Genomic DNA, 14,971 nt, shown 5'->3' on the forward strand with positions numbered 1-14,971 from the left:
ACAACCACCTTGCCCCCAACAACCAAACTCCAGCGCCACGCTGCCGCTTCTGGGGAAATGCTCTATCTCCTGGTCTCGCGCGATCTCGCGCCTTCGAGGAAGCCAACTGTATCGCACGCGCCATCAAATCCCCGCGGGAATACGATTCCGCAGATCCGGAAAGCCGGGAAATCGCGAGGGAGGCAGGGTTACCTCGTTGAGCGTGAAGGCGGAGCCAGCTCCGAGGGGCAGGCTCGAGGCGGGGAGAGGGGCGGGGCTCCAGGGACCTGTTGATCGCAGGTGTCACTGGTCTGACTGGCCCCTGGGTATTGGGGCGTGTGCGCATGCTCCGCTCGCAGGGTCGGGCTCTGGGCGGCGGAGACCAGCCTCCTCTGCTCCAGTTCCCGGTGAGCCTCGGTAAGGTGGCAGCAGTCAGTGTGTCTGGTGGGTGTCGGCGTGAAGCGGAGCTGGGCCAGCGGGAGGTAGCTGTGTGGGAGTGGAAGGCCGGTATTTCTCTACCTGGACCGCACGCTCCTCGCGCAAGGAGGTAGAGCTCAAGGTAAGTCTCCGAAGCCAGCCCTGTGGTTGGAGATCCAGCGACCTGCGACCCCCGCGGGCCTGACCGGGACACTCTCATTCAAGCCCCAGAGCTTGTCTCTCCCCTCGCAACCCGGCGACATCCTCCGGACCCGGCCCTCAGGGCACACACACACTCTCTTCGCTGGGCGGTTCAGGCGCCAGAGGTCGCGCAGCCCTGTCGCCCCTTCTGCTCGCGTCTGGCGGAGATGCCTCAGGCCAGGCTGGAGGCGCGCGCGAGGCGGGAGGAGGTGCTGTACTGGCTGGGTCCTGGTTGTTATTGCTGCCGTGTTTGAGGGCGGCGACGGGGCAGAAGCTGGAGTCCTGCTGGGGTTATGAATATTACCCTTACTTGGCTCCTGCCCCTCCCTGTCCAGGCCACATTGCCTCGCCTGAGCACACAGGTTTTTACTTAAAGGGGTCCAGGATGGTTATACTCCCTCCTTGAAGAAGAGAGATGACTGGACTTGTGAGATTCTTGGGGTGGTGGGTGGTGGTTTCTCAGTGGTAGTAGTGATGTATATAAAGTTAATGTTTAGCTTCTAAAGGGTGGCTTACGGGGCATTTACCAAACTATTTTAAAACAGTGTTGGAGAACAGGAAGTACTTGCACAGGTGTAATAGGGAGGGTTTCTAAAACCTGCAATCTGAGGATGTTTTGAGGTTTGTAACCCTACTACAAGGTTTTCTTGATCAATGCAAAGTATGCAGGGAATTATCAGTAGGACAGCAAAGTTTTCCGAACGTTTCCTTATCTGGAAATATGTATATGTGTGTGTATGTGTGTGTGTGTGTGTATAAATATATATATTTGGCAAAGAATATCTAAGGCTATTTTTGAGGTAGGTTTAATAGTAAACCTGTAGTCCCAGCTACTCGGGAGACTGAGGCAGGAGAATTGCTTGAACCAGAGCTTGCCGTGAGCCGTGATCGCGCCACTGCACTCCAGCATGGGCGACAGAGCGAGACTCCGTCTCCAAAAAAACAAAAACAAAAACAAAAAAACCCAGTAAACTTAGGAAGGAAGGTTTTTGTGATTAAGATCTGATTTACTTTCAGTTCTTTAAAGAAAAGCCTTGCTGGTTTTCACTATTTAAAGTGAGTAGCAAGTGCTAACACAAAATATCGGATGGAAATGAACTTTTAGTTACATTTATACTTGTTAGTTTTATTTTCTGTTCTTTTCAGTTCCATGATGATGGTCTAAGCAAAGACCCTTAGTCCTGTTAAAGATACATTTAAAAAACAAAACAAAACCAAAGGGAACAAAACTTACTCTGCAAAAGTAATATATGATTTATCTGCTGTTGTCATAAGAATTCCAAATAGACAAACTCTGTGTAAGTAGTAGTTAATTATAGTCTGAGAAATAAGGTTTTTGTTTTGTATGTCAATGGCTTTTAAAATAAGCTCCTTGATACAATTTGTGCAGGTTCGTGATTACTGGTGATAAACCATGAAAGTGGTTTATTAAGATTTTTTCATTAATGAAACTAGTAGATGTGTGTATTTCTTCCTAACGTGTAAAAAAGACTAAGAACCGGCCTTTCCTTTTTCCTAAGAATTTTAAAAAATGTATGTAGATTGTGTAAGTTCATGGAATTTGACACTAATAATCAATTCATTAATACTATTTTCACTAAACAATGCACAAGATAGTTTTAAAAAAGATATTTTAATGGGAAGGGAGACTTTTCCACCTAGTTTATTCTTTTCCTTAAAGAAAAAAAAGAAAAATCACAGTACTCTTAAGACCTGCCATATGTGCTGTGATTCAAGTTCTTTTATATTGTTTAGTGTTAGATGTTTATTTTAAGCTCTGCAGTATCAAGAAATACAACTTCGGTACCATATGGTTTACAAGTTTGTTTTAGCAAGACAAAGTTTAAAAATGAAAGTTTTATCTCATTTAAGGTTACATATAGCTTTAAAAGCCAAAATCAGGATTATTTTCCCTCCTGGAACTGTTTGGAACTCTCTTTCTTACTGGGGTAGAGGGGGTACATGCTTTACCCTACAACGTTCCAAAAACATATTTGATCTTTATAAAGTGATGGATTAAACTATCCTACAAAGATATTTTGTTACTAAAATACTTAGAAGATCCTTTTTGACAGCTTTAACTATATGGTATTTCTTGTAGAACTCAAAAACAACCTTTAGAAAGCTGGGTAGTTTATATATTGCATCTGGAAGCATTTTGAACACAGTGTGCTTGGTGTGCTAGGGCCAAAATGATTGCCAGGTTAGCTTACTCTGCTCATGAGCTCTTGTTTTAAGGAAGGAAGTGTGCTGATTTATGTCATCTTTGCAGAGCTAGGTAGAAATAATGATGTCACAAATAATAGTATTATTATATTGTTAATTTTGTACAGATAATTTTAGAAACTTTTGCATTACAGTATTTGCACATAAAAGGAGCACGGAATGGATGCAACCTGCTCTGCTACAAGTAAAAATCCTCAAAGGATAAATTTTAAATAACTTTATGTAATATCATAATCTTTACAGGTTATACATTTTTTAAAATTCATAAGAATACCATAGATACCATGTACAGTATATAGAATATTTAGGCAAATAATATTCTAGCTCTTCCAAGTTAACTCATATCCTCTATCAGGAATTGTTGAACCAAAAGCCCATGATTAGAACTATGGTCTATGGTTAGAATTGAGTTTTAATATAATTGGTTTTCTTTGTGATCTTAGTATTTTTTTCTTTTTCTTTTTTTATGCTATGAATTTTATTTTGTTCATTTACAAACATTATTCATAGAAGGCTTCATTAGGCCACCAAAGATGTCCATGATACAAGAAAAGGCTACAAACCATTGCATCTGGCTAAAGAATTTTGATTTTACGTGAGACTTCAGAAGAGTTGCTTCATATACTCATCTTTGTAGTTCATCAGAATTTTTTTCTGCAGAATAAACCTTATTCCAATATCTTAGCTATTTTTATGAACAAAATCAGTTATTTGAGGTGTCATGGTATTTTTGAATTAATTTGAAGATAATTACATTAGTCTTCAATTTTACACATATTACAAAAAAGAAGTTTTAAGAAATACCCTTCCTTTGGAAGTTTTTTACTGCTGCGCTTTTCTGAGTTAGAGGTATTCAATAAACATTATTGACCTCCTATTGTATGCTAGGCATAGTGCTAAACACTAGAAAGTAAAAAGTTAATTAGATAATGTTGGCTGGGCACTGTGTCTCACGCCTGTAATCCCAGCACTTTGGGAGACTGAGGCAGGTGGATCACTTGAGGCCAGGAGTTTGAGACCAGCCTGGCCAACATGGTGAAACCCTATCTCTACTAAAAAATACAAAAATTAGCCAGGCGTGGTGGTGCACACCTGTAGTCCCAGCTACTAAGAGGCTTGAGGCAGGAGAATCACTTGAACCCGAGAGGTGGAGGTTGCAGTGATCCAAGATTGTGCCATTGTACTATAGCCTGGGCAACGGAGTGAGACTCTGTCTTAAAAAAAAAAAAAAAGAAATCATTAAGTAGTTATTATTTTGAAAACTTGTACATTTGTTGAAAATTTCTAAATCAAATCTCTGTTGCTGACATTCTTATTTCAGTCACTTTATCTTTCTTTCTGATCCATTGACTGCTAACATTTTAACTCAATTTTCTCCTCTCCTTTCTAGTCCAGAAAAGTTTTGTAAATGAACATTTACAACAATTCTTATTGAAAATCCACTTATAATGTGAAGCATTCCCAACCATTCATTTTACAAATTGGGTTTTTCATATACTAGTTATTCTTAAACTAGGATAGCTCCATAACAAAAATTGCTTATCATTTACTAAGAACCGCTACTAAAATTTTAAATTTAAGAAATTGACATGGTGTTGAACAGTTTATCTGATCTCATTAATCTGAATTAAAGCAATAGTTAAGTTTAATATATCAGTTTAAGGTATTTCCTTAAAGAAAGCAAAATGGAATATAAAATATATAATACAGCTTCTGCTTTTTTCTAAATCCTTGTTGATATTGTTAAAAATCATTTTACGTGGAAGATAATGTTATTATAATTAGCCTGCATTCGTTGAATGCCTATGTTTTGGCCATTTATTAGGTATTTTATACATGGTTTATGATTCTCACAATAGCCCTATGAACCTTTTTATATTGATTTTGATTATAGATGATGAAACTGATACATTTTTAATGATTGAGTAGTTGAGCAATGTGTTGTAAATTTTATATCAGAAGAGGAATAAAATATCTATGGGAATTATAAGGTCACTATCAGGGTATGGATTCCATCCTTGTCAAGAACCCATCAGGGTATTCTTTGCCCATCAGATACCTCATGCTTTGGCTTTTTCTTAACTCCTCATCCTGCATAATAAACTGTTGCCCCTCTCATGATTCCCCTCCCCATACTTAGGTGAGCAGATTGTTTGAGCCCTAGATTTTTCCTCCTATATGGTGCTGCCATATAGGCATGAGATAATGCTCCTCCTTTGTCAGTGTAGTACTGACACTGACCTACCTGCCAGATGGTAGGAAATTGTCCTATACTTTAGTGCCTAGGTTGTCTTTGTTAGGAACACTGTTTTTTCCAAAGGGTTTGTTGTTTGAGATTTTACTTTATTTCCTGAGCTTCCTTTAATAAATATTTGATGAAAACTTAACCATGCACTGTGTTCTGTTCCAGATGCTTGCGATTTGCTTTACATTCTAAGTGGATTTGGAGAAGAGACAATAAAGAATAAACAGTCAATTCTATAATATATTTAGAAGGAGAAAAGTGCCAAGGAGGAAAGAAAAAGTAGAGCAAGGTAAGAGGAATTGGGAAAGTGTGGTACAGATTGAGATGGTTTGCAATTTTAAGTAAGTGTAGGCCTCATTTAAGTGATTTTTTTTAGCAAAGCAATTATGAAGGGAGGGAGGGCAAAGCCATGTGGGCATCATGGGGGGAATGTGTTCCAGGCAGGAGAATGGCCAGTGCAAACAATATAGGGAACAGAAGTTTGCATGGTGTGCAGGAATGAGAAGGAGACTGATGTGGCTGGAATGGGAAAGCCAAAGGTCAAGAAGTTGGATGAGGGGCTGGGCAGATAGTGACCTTATGATTTAATTTTAGAAAGATCTCTGTCTACTCCCCGGAATAGACTTATATGTTACTGTGTAAGGGTAGAAGCCAGGAGACAGGCAGCTATTTTTTAATCCACACAAGATGTGATGATGGCCAAGACCAGAATTGTTGAAGTGGAGGTGGTGAGAAGTGGTCAGATCCTGAAATATGAGAGAAAAAGAAGTCAAAGATGACATCAAGATACTTGTTCTCAGCAACTGGAAAGATAAAGTAGCCATTGACCGAGATGGGGAAGAAGGTATAGAAAAAGTTAAGAGTTCAGTTTGGGGCTTTGTCAAGGCAAATAAGTGTTAGGTTATTGCTGACTTGACATAATTTTCTTCTGGAGATCATGTCTTAAAGTAGACTGCCATAAGCCATTTTCTTTATGACCATGTCCTATATTCTGGATACATGTGTATGCTTGTCTTTTGCTAGTTAGTTACTAGTGGAAACTGGTGAATAGGTAAAAGCAACATGAAATAAATCACAGTTTTTTGTTAGACACAAAGCAATAGAGCAAAAAAATGGAAACATTGAAAATTACTTAAAATTTACCGTCTTTTTGTTGGCAGTATTATAGTCTTTTTTCTTATTAATTTTATTTTCTGTCTTTGTTGTATAAATTTTCTACTGCAGTCTTCTCTAATTCCTCCATTTCTAGAGTGACAATGGTTTTATACATCAAAGAATATTTATTCTTCAATTATACCTTCCTTACTATAATCCTTTAGCTTTATAAACACAAAGTTACTTCTCTAATGAAAGATATTTTTTCTTTTTTCTGACACTGTCTACTTGAAGATAAAGGTTTTTTTTTGTATTACTTCAACTTGGTATAACTCTTCTGTTTGCTATCTAGTTATCTAAAATAAAATCTTAAATACTTCTGCTAGTAAGATGAGCAGTTGTAGCATATCATCAGAAAGTCCTCAGTTTATCTTTGAGGAGCTGTTAGTGAAAAGATGTTAATATGAAGTTTTACTTTACAGCTTGATGTGTACTGTTAAGAATATCTTTGCATAGAAGTGATTCTCTACTAATATGGAATTATGGATATTTCTAATTTTCTTTATGTAGTATTTCTGTGGTATTTCAGAAATCTAATGAACAAGTACTGTTTGATAATCAAAAGAAAAAATCAATACAAATAAAAGAACAAAGAGTCTTATGGCTTTATCAACCATTATATTAGTTTCCTAGGGCTGTTGTAACAAAGTACCACAAACTGGGTGGCTTAAATGACAGAAATTTATTCTCTCACAGTTCTGGAGCTAGAAATCCAAAATCCAGTTGTCAGCAGGATTGGTTCCAACTGAGGGCTCTGAATGGAATCCTTCCTTGCCCCTTCCTAGCTTCTGACAGTGGCTGTTCATCTTTGGTGTTCCTTGACTTGCAGCTTCATCCTTCTAGCCTCTGCCTCTGTCATCATTCTCTCTCTTTCTCTTTTTTTAATGACTGCTACCAGTCACATTGGATTAGGGCCCACCCTAATGACCTCATCTTAATCTGATAACATTTGCAAATACCCTGTTTCCAAACACATTGAAATTCACAGGTCTGGGAGTTAGACATGTGTTTTTGGGAGACACAATTCAACCCATAATAGGTATAATGAATCAGGTTTAAGATGCCATTATCATTTACCCAGAGCATTCTAGTAGCCTGATAAAGTTATTGGATGTTAGAATTATTGGATGTTAGAATTTGACCAAATTCCATATAGTGTCATCCCCTTTTGGGGGAAAACACCTATTAAATAATTTATATAGCATGGTGTAGATTACTTAACTAATTATGTATTGGGCTTAAGTTTCGGAAGGAGAAAAGATAGTCTGATAGTCTTGTCTGGGGTAATGAAGGAGAGTGGGTCTGGAATCTTGCCTTTTGGGATAAAATTATTGCTGGTAAAGCACTGACGCATAAGAAAGCAGCAGTGACTTATTTTCTTTCTTTTCTTTCTCTCTTTCTCATACTTCTGATTAATTTTAAAGTTCAAATTTAAGTTTTTTATTTTTAAATATTTTATTGGAGAGTATTAACTGATATTAAGCACTTAATAAAGTTAAAAATTTTGTTTTTTTCTTATTTAAGCCTTACAGAAATTTTAATAACAGTAAATGTTGTAATTATCCTTATTTTACAGGCAAATGTGGATATATGTTTATAACTGCACAAATGCATTCTGAAGGGACACATAAGACATTGGTAGTGGTTGCCTGTGGGGAATATAATTGATATGGGGGGAGACTTGGTTTTCCTTATATGCTCTTCCATACTGTTTAAAAAATTATTTACGAAAACGTATACTAAAAGAGAGGGAAATTGCTGAGTTTTTCCTTTTAGCTGGACTATTAACTCTTTTAGGAAGAAGCAGTGATCTATCAAATTGTATTGATACATTCAGTAGATCTGCTACTGAAGTACTTATTTACATTGGAGTTAAAAACACAAATGCAGTTTGACAAATATAAATTCTTAGAAAGAGTAAGTTCTACTCTTTTATTTGGGGATATATTATTTTACTTATTTCATATTTGCAGTGTTGTAGAGTAATGCAGTTGCTTTTAACAAGCCATAAGTGAACTTCTGAGAATTTCATTCAATGTAAACAGTTTAGGAGAATATAAGATGCTTTGAAGTGATTCTGCCATTTTTCTCATGTTTTTCTTTAAGAATTTCTTGGCCGGGCGCGGTGGCTCACGCCTGTAATCCCAGCACTTTGGGAGGCCGAGGCGGGCGGATCACAAGGTCAGGAGATCGAGACCACGGTGAAACCCCGTCTCTACTAAAAATACAAAAAAAAAAATTAGCCGGGTGCGGTTGTGGGCGCCTGTAGTCCCAGCTACTCGGGAGGCTGAGGCAGGAGAATGGCGTGAACCCGGGAGGCGGAGCTTGCAGTGAGCCGAGATCGCGCCACTGCACTCCAGCCTGGGCGACAGAGCGAGACTCCGTCTCAAAAAAAAAAAAAAAAAAAAAAAAAAAAAAGAATTTCTTAAGCATTGTGAAATATATTTATGTATTTAAACTTTTAGAAATTTTTGCTGTTAAGGAAAAAATTATTCATGACAATTGTTAAAGACGGTAAGGAAGACACTTGTTACAGATAGATACAGGGAGCACTGCAGTGGAGTCTTGCAGATGGGGAGAGAGATTGGGCTTTACTCTGTATACTACAAGTAAAAACGGGAATTTATAGACAATGATGTGGGTGTGGTTGGTGGATGGAAAATTACTAGGGGGCAACATTAGGAATAAGAGGATTCTGGCCAAACTGACCTAACAGGATTCTTGTTGAAGGCAGGCCAGGGTGATCAGACATCACCTGGAGGATGGTGAAGGATGAGGAACCTAATCAGGTATGAGGGTGATCAGATAAAGAGAATGGCTGGCTTGACTTAGTAGGACTTTTGCTAAAATTGGACAACATAGAGACAAACAAGTCCAAAAGTTGAGGAACAGATGAAAAAGAACATGGAATAGCTTGAGTAGAGTTTGATCAAGGAGAGAATCTTTGTCAATATTTTCTGACACCTGTATCTGAAAATATCTAATAGTTACTTCCATTAGTCCCATTCAGAAAATCAAAACTGTCGTATTACATTAGAATTAGTATTAGTGACAGGGGCGCGGTGGCTCATACCTGTAATATCAGCACTTTGAGAGGCTAAGGCAGGAGGTTCACTTGGGCCCAGGAGGTCAAGGTTGCAGTGAGTCATGATCAGGCCACTACACTCCAGCCTGGATGACAGAGTGAGACTCTAACTCAAACAAAAACAAAAAACAAAACAAAACAAAAATATTAGTAGACCTTAAGGAGCCACCAGAGGAAGATAAATTATCTGGTGTTGGAAGTTGCCACTGTCCCTAGGCTTAAGGTCCAAAGACAGGAGCCCAAGAGCTGGAGCCACCAAGCCTGACCTAGAACCTTAGAGGCCTTTCTATAGACGGGGAACTTGAGCCTTCGAGGAGAATATGCCAGAGATAGCACCAGGGCAGAGAGAGAAGGGGAGAAATACCTTGGCTTCTCTCCTCTGTCTTTGATTTTCTGGCAGTGCCTCTCATTGGCTGAAATGGGCCAGAAATGGATTCACAGGGATCCTGGGAAATGTTTGCAGAGATCAGCTCTGTATGGTTGTCCCATACAGAGCAGAGCAAAGGAGAGAGGAGGATGATTTTGAAATCAAACATGGACATAAACTGCATCGCACTGAAAACTTACCACAATATACAATAGCACCTTGCACTTCTCTTCTAGTGCCACCCCAAAGAAGCAATCACTTTTAAGTCTTTCAGCTGATTATTCTATAGTTTTATTTATATTTCTAAATATGAATTCTGTATTGCTATTTGGTGATTTTTCAAGCTTAAATTAACATTAATTTTCTATGATGATGGATGTCAATTTAGTTCTTTTATTTTCTTCCTTATTGTTGCAATAGAATTGTATCTTTTTTAAATTTTAAATTTTGTGAATATGTAATAGTTGCACATCTTTATGGGGTACATGTGATATTTTGATATAAGCCTACAATGTATAATGATCAAATCAGGGTTGATGGGATGTCCATCGCCTTAAACGTTTGTTTTTTTGAGTTAGTAACATTCTAATACTACCCTTGTAGTTATTTTGAAATATACAATAAATTACTGTTAACTTTAGTCATCATATTGTGCTACTGAACACGAGAACTTATTCCTTCTAATTGTATTTTTGCACATTGACCAACCTCTCTTTATCCCTCCTCTCCACTTCCTTTCCCAGCCTCTAGTAATCGTTATTCTGCTCTCTATCTCCATGAGATTGTTTATTTATTTTTTAGCTCCCACATATGAGTGAGTACATGGGATATTTGTCTTCCTGTGCCTGTCTTACTTCACTGAATATCCTTCGGTTCCATCCATATTGTTGCAATTGACCAGATTTCATTCTTTTTTATGGCTGAATAATATCCCCTTATGTATACATACCATATTTTCTTTATCCATTCATCCATTGGTGGACACTTAGGACACTTAGAGTGATTCCATATCTTGGCTATTGTGAATAATGCCACAATAAACATGGGAGTACAGACATCTCTTTGATATACTGATTTTCTTTCTTTTGGATATATACCACTAGGGATTGCTGGATTTTACATTACTTCTTTTTCTCCTGGAACGCATGTAATAAAAAAAAAATAATAATAATATATTCTCACTATTTTTTATAATTATTTTTATGATTTAAATCATTTCAACCACTTTATTATACTTCTTTATAATAAAATAAAAGATGTATATTTTTCCCTTGTGGATTATGTTATACGTAAAATTACTTTGGGAACCAGTAAATCTGAACTTTCACTGTCTCCATTTTCAGTATCTATATGCGCATAATACATTTTAAGAAATAACTAAAACCTAAGAAGTTAAAAGTTTATTACAAATGTATCTTTTAGTGAGATAAGTTGAGCGTGAGTTAAGGTGCCCAATTAAAGGAAGCTTAAAGTACACCAATATTTTGAGTTGCTCCTTTGTTTGGCACCTGGAGATTTTTGTAGTAAACCTAGAAAATAGAATGCAGTAAGATGTAGGACAGGTGAAGGGTATTTGTCATTATCTTGTAAAGTAGGAGGAAGGCAATTGTGAAAGCAGAACTGGGAAAGAACTACAGACTAATTGTTAGCCAGATCAGTTCTAGGAAAGTGTAAATTTGGAACTGGCAGATCTGTAAATTAATTCCTTTAAATCTAACCATACCTTTAATCTCTGGGAAAATCATTATGTTTTCTTGGATGTGCATATCCCAATTTGAAGATTGCTGCCTTTAAATATTAGAGAACCAAGATTTTAGGGTTGGTGAAAAGTCAAAAAAGGAGAAGGTGACTTGCTAGAGGACAAGTTAGAAATCCCAACTAATTAAGAGTTTCCTCCCTGGTACTTCTGTGTTCGTGATCTTCCTGATGTGCTTCTAGAATCTTTACCTTCCACATTATTTTTCTTAGTGCTACTAGGGTTACCTTAAAACAGGTCTGATCATCATAGGTGCTTTGGTTAGAGGTAAAAGTGTTAAATTGGCCCTTAAAGTGTTTAATTCCGAATTTTAGCTCTACTACTTACGGTCTCTAAAACCTGGAGTCCATTAAACTTCTCCTGACCTGATACTTCTTACAGTGTCAAAAGAAGGAAAAAAGTTTAGTTTAGTGGCTTTCATACTTTTTTGACCATAACTCAAAGTAAGGAAGATGATTTGCATCACAGTCTAAGTACCTATATCCATATAGTATTTTATTGGAGACCTGAATTTCTTTTTAAATATTTTTATTTTATTTTATTTTTTGAGATGGAGTCTTGCTGTGTTGCACAGGCTGGAGTGCAATGGTGCTATCTCGGCTCACTGCAAGCATCACCTTCTGAGTTCAAGCAATTCTCCTGCCTCAGCCTCCTGAGTAGCTGGGATTACAGGTGTGTGCTACCACACCTGGCTAATTTTTGTATTTTTAGTAGACACGGGGTTTCACCATTTTGGCCAGGCTGGTCTTGAACTCCTGACCTTGTGATCCGCCCACCTTGGCCTCCCAAAGTGTTGGGATTATAGGCATGAGCCACCACACCTGGCCTGAATTTCTTTAAACAGAACCGATGTGTAAATGCTACATTAAGCCCAAAGCAGCCATGTTTTATTATATTACAGAGTGTTAACAATGAACTGTTAGAATTCAAATTACTATATACTAGCCAAAAGAATATCATGACTGTCACATTTTAAACTTGTGTTTCTTAGCATGTATGAGGTTTAGAATTATTTAACAATGAAACCCAGTGCATTTAAATATTGTGGAGTTAGGGAGGGAGGTTAGTTATAAATATCTTTATAGATCTGATTTAAAGCTATGGTCGGGGAGGCTGAGCTGACTAGAATTTGTGGAGCAGAATGCTAGAAGGGAAAGAATTTCACAGAGAGAAAACCCTGGCAGTCTGCATAAGAGTGCCCTTGAATCTCTGGCTGGGAACTGGGTACAGGGAGAAACTCCAGGAGGCTGGGGAAAGGAGTACTTGAAAGTTGAACAGGGGAAATTTGAAACTATGTTGAACAGAATAAAATTGAAAACAATATAGCAGACTGTGTGGGATTTAAACTAAGGCAGTGTGGAGGGAAATTTATAACACGAAATGCTTATATTAGAAAAGAAGAAAGCTCTAAGCTTTTATCAGAAAAATGGAAAAAGAAGAGCAAATTAAGCCCAAAGTAAGCAGAGAAAAAAAATAATATAGTTCTGGAAACCAATGAAATAGAAAACAGGAAAGCAATAGAAAAAAAAAAATTAGTGAAATGAAAAGCTGATTATTTGAAAGTATCAATAAAATTGATCCCTAGCCAAGACTGATCAATAAAAGAGAAGATACAAATTAACAGTATCAGGAGTGAAAGAATGGACATCGTTGCAAACCTTACCAACATTAAGGGGATAATACAGAGTATTGTGAATTTTTTTGCCAATAAATTTGACAACTAGGTGAAATGGGAAAAGTCCTTTAAAGACACAAACTATGAAAGCTCCCTGAAGAAGAAGTAAAAACCTAAGTAGCACTTTCTATCAAAGAGATCGAGTTTGTGATTTAAAGTATTCCCATAAAGAAAATTCTAGGCCCAGATAGTGCTACTGATGAATTGCACCAGTCTTTTAAGAAGAAATAATAGCAGGTCTTCATAAACTCTTCCAGAAAATTAAAGAGGAAAAAACCCTTCCCAGTTCACTTTATGAGATGATTATAACTCTAATAACGTCCAGGCGCTGTGGCTCACACCTGTAATCCCAGCACTTTGGGAGGCTGAGGTGGGCGGATCACGAGGTCAGGAGATTGAGACCATCCTGGCTAACATGGTGAAACCCCGTCTCTATTAAAAATACAAAAAATTAGCCAGGCGTGGTGGTGGGTGCTTGTAGTCTCAGCTACTTGGGAGGTTGAGGCAGGAGGATGGCATGAACCTGGGAGGCGGAGCTTGCAGTGACCCGAGATTGACTTAAAACTCAATAGTAATGAAACAGGAAAGGTTGCCTTGTGCGATGGGGGTGTCACTCGCTTCTTCAGTGTCCCCCGCTCAGACCTCTAAGGGAGCATACAGATGGTCAGGCTTTGGGACTCTGATCCCATGGCAGTGTCTAGGGGTGAATGTTTACAGCTCCTGAAGCCCCAGTGAGCGTGTGTTACAGGGTGGCTCTTTTAGTCTGCCTATAGGCACTTGTGTTAACCAGCTCAATTAGACCCTCTACCTTGTCACAAGGACAGAGGGCTTTTTGTATCCCAGGTTTCTTGCCTTGGTGTAGGGGAAGAATCGGATCACATGTGGTCTTGGAGAATGAGTATAAATAAAATTTTATTATTATATAAATAAAGTTTTATTGAGTCAAAGTAGCTCTCAGCCGGTGGGGGAGCCAGAAGGGAGATGGTTTTCACCTGGAATTGGACTACTAGTTGGCCCCGGCCAAACTCCGCCTCTTCCCGGTGATCAATGACCTGGTGGTGTGCCAGTGCCTGTTGATGTGCTTTTGTGCTGGCATGTTTCTTTTGATGACCAGCCGCTCACATCTTCTTCCGCCGATGTGCTCCTCTTGACATCTGGCTGCGTGTGTGTGTGCTCACTAGGGTTTCAGGTTTTTATAGGCCCAGGATGGGGGCGTGGTGGGCCAGGGTGGTCTTGGAAAATGCCACATTTGGGCACAAAGGCAGGAGTGCCTGTCCTCACCTAGGTCCATGGAGGTGGAGCCCTAGCCAGTGACCACAGCCTCCTCTACCCAGCACTTCCCTTCCCCACTTCCATATCATTTAAAGGAACCATGCTCCTCCCTTCCCAGTACTCCTGTGTCAATAACACATACAACCCAATACAATAATAAGTAGAAGATTTGAATGTGTATATGCCATACATATATCTTCATAAAACTACTCCATATCATTAGTCATTACAGAAATGCACATTGTAACTGTAATGTGATACTGCTAAACACACCCACTAGAATAGTTTAACTTAAAAAGACTTACAGTAACAATTGTTGAAGATGTGGAGTAGTTATAACTCTCCTATATAAAGGAGGAATTAAAAATTGTATAGTATTCAAAAACTTAGGAAAGCACTTTGGCAATTTTCTATAAAGTTAAGCATACATTTACAGTACAACCTAGCAGTCCCACTGCTAGGTATTTACAAGAAAAATGTGTCCACAGAAAGACTTGTACTTGAATGTATATAGGTACTTAATTCATAATAACCCCAAAATGGAAACAACTCTAATTAATCTACCTACTGGTAAAGAGATAAGCAAAATAATA

The 14,971-nt window shown here is 38.3% G+C and overlaps 1 protein-coding gene across 2 annotated transcripts in view; it reads left to right on the forward strand.

Annotated features, from left to right (window-relative positions):
* The first annotated feature begins 278 nt into the window (after window positions 1-278).
* USP53 (ubiquitin specific peptidase 53) overlaps window positions 279-14,971 on the forward strand; it is a 78,344-nt gene continuing 63,651 nt past the window's right edge. Inside the window, exons 1-3 of one of the 2 annotated variants that reach the window (XM_025386480.1) lie at window positions 279-538; window positions 1,744-1,895; window positions 5,234-5,357. The gene's annotated coding sequence lies outside the window, so the exon portion shown is untranslated. The remainder of the gene's footprint in view (window positions 539-1,743; window positions 1,896-5,233; window positions 5,358-14,971) is intronic. The other variant, XM_025386479.1, reaches the window with a different exon arrangement.

The sequence above is a fragment of the Theropithecus gelada genome, chromosome 5, assembly GCF_003255815.1.
Source record: "Theropithecus gelada isolate Dixy chromosome 5, Tgel_1.0, whole genome shotgun sequence".
Classification (NCBI taxonomy): domain Eukaryota; kingdom Metazoa; phylum Chordata; class Mammalia; order Primates; family Cercopithecidae; genus Theropithecus; species Theropithecus gelada.